Below are 8598 nucleotides of genomic sequence, written 5' to 3' on the forward strand. Positions count from 1 at the left end.
GCCGACCTTGAGGTTCAAATTGACTTTGCAGTCAATTGTTTATCCTTAAAGTGCCACACCAGGACAAGACAGATGTTGACTGAAATAGAGAATACTAGAAAAAAAACAAAAAAAATTTTTATTATGTTTCTTTGATTATGCTAAGGCATTCAACTGCATGAATCATAATAAATTATGGAAAGCATTGTGGATAATGAAAATTCTAGAACAATAAATTGTGCTTGTACAGAACTTGTAAATAGACAAAGAGACAACTGTTCAAACAGAACAAGGGGGTAATGTATCGTTAACATCAGGAGGAATATGTTAGGGCTGCATCTTTTCACCATATTTATTTCATCTCTATGGTGAACAAATATTATTAAAAACTGGATTATATGAAGAACACCACATCAAAATTGGAAGAAGATTCTTTAAAAACCTGAGATACGCAGCTGACACAACCTAATTTGCTGTAAAGTGAAGAGGATTTGAAGTACTTCCTGATGAAGATCAAAGATCCTGGATATCAATATGGAATATACCTTAGCATAAAGAAAACAGAAGTCCTCTACTGGATTAATAAACAGCATTACAGTAAGTGGAAAAAGACTGAAGTTGTCAAGAATCACTTTTTACTTGAATCCACAATCACTTTCCATGGAGGGAGCTGTAAGGAAATCTAAGGATGCATTGCATTAGGCAAGTCAGCTGCAAAAAAATGTCCCATTAAAATATTTGAAAAGATAGGCATCATTTTGAGTATTACAGGGCATTTTATGCAAGTCATGGTATTTTCAGTCACTTCATATTTGTGCCCCCCACTCATTTGTCAAGGAGCTCTGGTAGCGTAGCGATTACGAATCAGACTGTGAACCGCAAGGTCAGCAGTTCGAAACTACCAGTTGTTCCGCGAGAGAAAGATGGGATTTTCTGCTCCCGTAAAGATTTACAGCCTTGGAAACCCTGTGCAGGGTCGCTATGAGTCGGAACCGACTCCACTGCACATAACAACAACAACAACTCATTTGTCAGTTTGTTGTATTCCTGTGACTTTTGTGTTTCTTTGATGCTGGAAGCTACACCAACTATATTTTAAATAGCAACCAGGTCACTCAAGGTGGACATGTTTTCCCAGAGCGTCCAGATTAACATAGAGTAGGAAGCAAGAGAGATAGACAGCTTCTGAAGTGTTAGTCACTGAAAAACATTATATCAGTGGAACATTGTCTTAAATGAATGTAGAAGAATTGGAAGCCATCGAAAATGAAATAGACAGTTCCGACCCATAGAGACCCTGTATAGTGTTTCCGAGGAACAGCTGGTGAGCTTGAACCACCAACCTTGTGACTCAAACTGACATTGCAGTCCAGCGCATTAACCCTCAGCGCCACACCAGGACTTCATACTTGGTATAGTGAAGGGACAGTGATAAAGAGGAAGACCCCCTAAATGGATTGACACAGTGACAGCAACAGTGGGCTCAGACATAACAGCAATTGTAAGGATGGCTCAGGACCGGACAGCTCATCCTGTTGCACATGGGGTTGATATGAGTTGGACCCAAGTGGACAGCAGCCAATAACAAACAGCAATGAGACTGGGCCAAGCGTGACTCTGCGGCCATCCACCCATCACAGAGCCATGTTTAAATACATCCTGTTTGGAATAAACCCATGCATGTATAAAAAATAATGAAAAAATGAATTAGAACACATTAAGATGGATATCCCAGGCATAGTAAACTGAAATGGACTAGTAGTATCGGATATTTTAAATTTGACTATCATGTGGTTTAAGGAGCTCTGGCAGCATAGTGGTTACAAATTGGGCTGCTAACCTCAAGGTCAGTAGTTCAAAACTACCAGCTGTTCCATGGGAGAAAGATGAGGGTTTCTGCTCCCGTAAAGATTCACAGCCTCAGAAACCCTGTGCAGGGTCACTATGAGTCCAAACTGACTCCATGGTACTTAACAACAACATCATGTGGTTTACTATGCTGAGAATGTCAAATCAAAGAGGAATAGCATAGCATTCATAGGTAGAAAGGGCATTTCAAAATCTCTCTTCAAATATAGTGCCGGCTGTGATAGGATAGCCCTGTGGCTATAAGGAAGAACGATTAATACAATTATTATTAAAACTTTTGCACCAAACACTAAGTCTTATGTTTAAGAAATTAAAGAACTTTATCAACTTCTTTAGTCTGAAATTGATCAACATGCAGCCAAAACTCATCAATAATTATTGGTGATTTAAATACAAAAGTTAGAAGGAAAGTAAAAGGATCAGTAGCTGGAAAATATGATCTCGGTGATAGAAATAATGAAGAAGATTGCATGACAGAATTTTGCTGTGACTTATTCATTGCAGATACCCCGTTCAACAACATAAAAACTGGTTATATACATGGAGAGTGTATTGTGTATACTATACACATGAAATATAGAAGACAAAGTGAAATATTAAAATGAAATGTGCAGACATGGGGTTAGAAAACAGAAAAGGAGAACAGGCTCAGCATTTCTCAAGCTGAAGGAACTGAAGAAAAAAATCAAGCCTCAATTTACAATATTGAAGGATTCTATGGGCCAAAATATTAAGTGATGTAGAAAGTATCAAAAGAAGATGGGATAAATACAGAGTCACTGTACCAAAAAGAAATGGTCTATGTGCAACCATTTCAAGAAGTTGCATATTATCAAAAGCCAATAATACTGAAGGAAGAAGTTCAAGGTGCATTGAAGGCAATGGCAAAAACAAGATACTGGGAATTGATGGAATACAAATTAAAATCTTTCAACAAATTGATGCAACACTGGAGGCACTCACTCATCTATGCCAAAAGTTTTGGAAGATGACTACCTGGCCAACTGACTAGAAGATATCCATATTTGTGCTCATATCAACGTGAGGTGACCAAACAGAATGTGGAAATCATCAGACAGTATCATTAATATTGTATGCAAGTAAATTTTTGCTAAAGATAATACAAAAATGGTAGCGACCATACATTAAAAGAGAACTTCCAGAAGTTCAAGTCATACTCAGAAGAGGAGGTGGAACAAGAGATTGCTGAAGTCAGATGGATCTTGAGTGAAAACAGAGAACACAAGAAAGATGTTCACCTGTACTTTATTGACTACAAAAATGCTTTCAATTGTGTGGATCATGACAAGCTATGAATATTCTGGAATGCTTAATTATGCTCATGAGGAACCTGTACATAGACTAAGAAGCAGTTGTTCAAACAGAACAAGAGAACACTGAATGGTTTAAAATTACAAAAGGCTTGAGCCAGAGTTGTATTCTTGCATCACACTTATTCAAACTGTATGCTGAACAAATAATCCATAAAGATGGATTATATGATGAAAAGTGTAGCCTCAGAATTGGAGGGAGACTCATTAACAACCTGTGGCATGCAGATGATACAACCTCACTTACTGAAAGGTAAAAGGACTTCAAATACTTACTGATGAAGATCAAAGACCATAGTCTTCAGTATGCTCTGCACTTCACAACTGGATCAATAAATAACAACATGATAAACACAGAAAAGATTGAAGTTGTCAAAGATTTCATTTTACTTGGATCCAAAATCAATATTCAAGGAAGTAGCTGTCAAGAAATAAAAGGACAAATTTCATTAGGCAAATCTCCTGCCAAAGACTTCTTTAAAGTGTAAAGAGCAAAGGTCTCAGTCTGAGGACTAAGATGCAACTGATCCAAGCTATGATATTTTCAGTCACCTGGTATGCATGTGAAAACTGGACAATTAATAAAGAAGAGTGGGAAAGAATCAATGTATATGAATTACAATGTTGTTGATGAATATTGAAAGTGCCATGTACTTCTAGAAGAAAGAACAAATCTGTTTTGGAAGAAGTATGGCTAGATTGCTCCTTAGAAGGGACTTCCTGTCTTGTATTTTGGACACATTATCAGGAAGGACCAGTTTCTAGAGAAGAACAACATGTTTGGTAAAGTGTAGTGTCAATGAGAAAGAGGAGAATCTTTAATGAGATGGACTGACACATGGCAGCAAAACGGGCTCAAACATAACAACTGTAAGGATGGTGCAGAACCAGGTCGTGTTTTATTCTGGTGTGCATAGGATTGCTATGAATCAGAATTTACTTGGCTATACCTGCTGTTGAGTCGATTCTGACTCACAGCAACCCTGCATATGGTTTCCAAGGAGCAGCTGGAGAGCTTGAACCATCGACCTTGCATTTCAAACGACTTTGCAGTCTGACACATTAGCCCACAGTCCCACATGCATAAAAGTTAGACAATAATAATCAAATAAGAAAAATTAATGATAATGTTGGCGAAGAATATTGAGTATACCATTGACGGCCAGAAGTACAAATAAATTTGTCTTGGAAGAAGTACAATCAAAATACTTCTAAGAATAGAGGCTGGCAATAATTTATCTAACATACTCTGAACATATTACCATGAGGAACTAGTCTCTGAAGAAGGACAACATGTTTGTTAAAGTAGAGGGTCAGGAAAAAAGAGGAAGATGCTCAATGAGATGGATTGACCCAGTAGCTGCAACAATGGTCTCAGATGAAAGCAATCATCGTATTGCTAAGAAACGGGCAGTGAGTGTTTCATTCTATTGCACATAGGGCTGCTGTGAGTGAAAACAGACTTGAGGACATCTAACAACAGCAAACATCTTTATGGTATTCTCTGTTTTCAGCCAAGATCCATCTGACATCACCAAAGATATCCCAGACTCGACGTCCTCTTTTGAATCCAGCTAAAATTTCTGGCATTTCCCTATTGATGTAAACATTTTAGTAGTTATAGAAATACAGAAAAATCCTGGTCAGAGTATAGAGTCTTCTAAAGATTGTTCATTTAAGGATAAATTCAAGAAACTATCTTCTTTAAATTTTAATTTATGATGGTAAACAAATATATTTTTCTTTGAAGCAATAAAGTTTTATAATAGCATAATTATCTCAGTCTATTTAAATGAACAACTACTGAAATAAGTAATTCACATAAGAATTGATCATGTCAGTTAAAATCGATTGTGAACCTCACTAAAGAATCACATCAAACAGCAAAGCAGTGTGTAAATGTGCTATAGCACAAATGACATAATTTTGTAAAGAACCTGGAAGACATTTATACTGTCTTGAGTTTAAAGCTAATGGAATTCACCTTGGAGGTTTCAACATCAGATAATGACGCTGCTCTGAAGTATAAATTTGAAAAAAATCTAGTTCACTTGGCACTTGTACATTTTGTTTTATAAATGAAAACATTTACATGGAATGAAGCAAACAACATGAAAGATATTTTGGAATGTTTTCTCTTATGGTAAATCATTAGAACTCTGCAATTCCATTACAATGTTTTTCACAAAAATCCACTTTAAAGCAACTTCCCTTAATATTTTATGAAATATTATATGCAAATCCCATTTAACTTATTGTTATTAACTTCATAAACAATAGGAAATTTCAGTTCTACCGTTAATTCATACAACATATATGGGTTCTAACAAGATGTCATTTCTTGCCCAATTCCTGCCCCATTTTCCAACACACAGAGAAGAATTGAACATGCATTTGTTCATTTGTTTTCCAAGACTTAAATTTACCATACACTTAACAACGGTCTACAAGTTCCTATAAAGAACTGACTTCTATTACTTATGTGACACTATAACCTAGGTTACACTCTTGCTCTCTAAACTTCATCAATCTTGTTATCTCTTTAATACACCAAGACACAAGAAATACATGTTCTATTATCATCTTTTTAACTAGGATTTCTTTAGAAAATTAACTGACAACACAAAACTTCACTCTCATGGTTTTATTTTTGCATTTTTTATTATATTTTTAAATTCTTTCCTGCTTTAAATTTCTTCTTGGTACCTACAGCTAGAAGTTTGCTATGTACCTATTTGTCTCATTATTTGGTCCCTTCTTGTAGGTTTCATAAGTTAGAAAGTGTTTGCTTTTATAATCACCTATGACCCGATTTTAGAATAGCTTCTATCACATAATAAACAATCAATAAATAACAGTGAAGTAATAAATTAAATTTTATAACTACTCTGAAGTTGAGTTCTCAAAATAATATTCTTAGAACATATTCATTCCTAGCTTTTAGTTTTAACAAAGAGTTATCCTAAGTTCCCATGGAGTCTTATTGTGGCACTCACTGTAGGATAAGCACTGGACAGCAAGGTTGATTTGAACCCAAATGTCAGTAGTTCAAATCCACCAGATGCTCCTTGAAAATCCTAAATAAGGTCGCTATGAGTTGTAACTAATTCGATGGCACTAAGCCACAACAATGAATTTCCCATGACACCCATATTGAGAGAACTGAAGAAAAATTCAAACCTTGACTTGCAGTATTGAAGGATACTATGGGCAAGGAGCTCTGGTAGTGTAGTGGTTACGAATCGGCCTGTGAACCATAAGGTCAGCAGTTCGAAACTACCAGCTGATCCACAGGAGAAAGATGAGGCGTTCTGCTCCCGTAAAGATTTACAGTCTCGGAAACCCTGTACAGGGTCGCTATGAGTCGAAACCGACTCCACAGCACATAACAACACCAACAACAATGGGCAACATACCAAATGATGAAGAAAACATCAAAGGAAGATGGAGTCACTATATCAAAAATAAATAGTAGATGTATAACCATTTCAAGAGGTAGCATATGATCAAGAGCCAATGATCCTGAAGGAAGAACTTCAAGGTGCATTGAAGGCATTGGCAAAGAACCAGACTTCAGGAATTGAGACTGGTTGTCAACTACAACTGTAATTGTGCCGACACTTCAGAAATCTCCGGAGTCCCACAGATATCGATGATGCCTCTGATCACTGAACTTGAACTCTGCACTATAACTTAACTACTATTTGTATGAGTTAATGTGTTTTCTTTATTTCATTTAAAGGAAAGGAAATGACATTTTCATATATTCTTAAAATTTTTCTGTCTCCATTCCCCATTCATATTCTGGAATTAGATTTGAGACCATTTAAAATAAATGACTTCCAGAAATATATATTTTTAAAGCATTTATGTCAGTCAATGATACAATAGATTTAAGACCTAGTTTTACTAATTTTTTCCATTATTGAAAATTGTGCAGAGTATATATCTATATATAAAAACTCCAGAAAAAGACTTCTGTTTAATTATGAATCTAAATGATTGACATAAATTTGTAAATTCCCTTGGTAACTTACAAAACTCTTAGTTAATGTAAAAGTTTTATAATAAGGAAAATGGACTTAATGACACATATTTTAATAATTACTTATCAAAAATTTAGTGCCAAACAAGAAAAATCTATCAAGGGAGTCAACTGTAAAAAGACTATGATTCTTGCTTAAGAAGATTCCTCTAAAAGTATTTTTGAATACTATACTATACTGAGGTTGATTGAAAATTACAAGCTGCTTCTCATTCAATCAAATTAGATATAAAGCGAACTCTGGTAGCATAGTGGTTATGAGTCAGGCTGCTAACCTCAAGGTCAGAACTTTGAAACTTCCAGATGTTCTGCATGAGAAAGATAAGGCTTTCTACTCCTGTAAAGATTTGCAGCCTCAGAAACCCTATCCAGGGTTGCTATGAGTGGGGAGCGACTCCATGGCACACACCACTTATTTATTACTTTTATCTCTTATTTATTTTACTTCTTTGACAACTCACACACACAATGACACAAACATTTTTTTAATTGTAAAGAGCGCATTTTGATACCACATAAATCATAATTATTGAAAATTGCTGTTACTATTGCTAGGTAATATTGAGTCAGTTCTGACTTTTAATGACCGTACACACAGCAGAACGATTCACTGCTTGGTTCTGTGCTATCCTCACAATTATTGTCCATTGCTGCTGTCACTATGCCCAATCCACCTCATTGGAGGCCTTTCTCTTTTTCTGTGATGGTCCACTTTACCAAGCATAACATCCTTCTCCAAGGACTGGTCTCCTGATCACATGTTCAAAGTATAAGAGATGCAGTGTAGCCATCCTTGCAGCTCAGGAGCACTGTGGCTGTAGTTCCAAAGCAGATTTGTTTGTGCTTCTGGCAGTCCATGGTTCTTTCAATATTCTTCTCTAGCACCAATACTCAAATTCATCAATCTTTGGTATGGCCTTCCTTATTCACTGGCCAAATTTCACATGCATATGAGGCAATTTAAAATACCATAGCTTGGGTTAGTCAAAGTTTTGTCCTCAAACTAATATTTTACTCATGAATACTCTAAAGAGATCTTGTGTGTCAGATTTCATTTCCATCTCAATGCAGTTTTCAATTATCTTAAAACTTTTTCTTAATAAGCCTCCATGATTGTCTTGTATCTTTCAAGAACATATATTAAGAGTACTACTTTGGAATCCTAAAACACAGTTGCTACTGGCCATAACATTATTAGTTGTCTTTTTAAAAAGTGTTTATTGTGAATTATAGGTTAGTTTATATGGGTGAACATTATCTTTACATTCATGCTTGCTGCTTTTTTTTCATATTTTGTTTCATTGCAATGATCACAATCCCCTGCATGCATCATCAAACAATCAAATGGTACACCGCACATGCCTACACCATGGC

Source organism: Chrysochloris asiatica, unplaced genomic scaffold, assembly GCF_000296735.1.
Source record: "Chrysochloris asiatica unplaced genomic scaffold, ChrAsi1.0 scaffold00063, whole genome shotgun sequence".
In the NCBI taxonomy this organism is placed as follows: Eukaryota; Metazoa; Chordata; class Mammalia; order Afrosoricida; family Chrysochloridae; genus Chrysochloris; species Chrysochloris asiatica.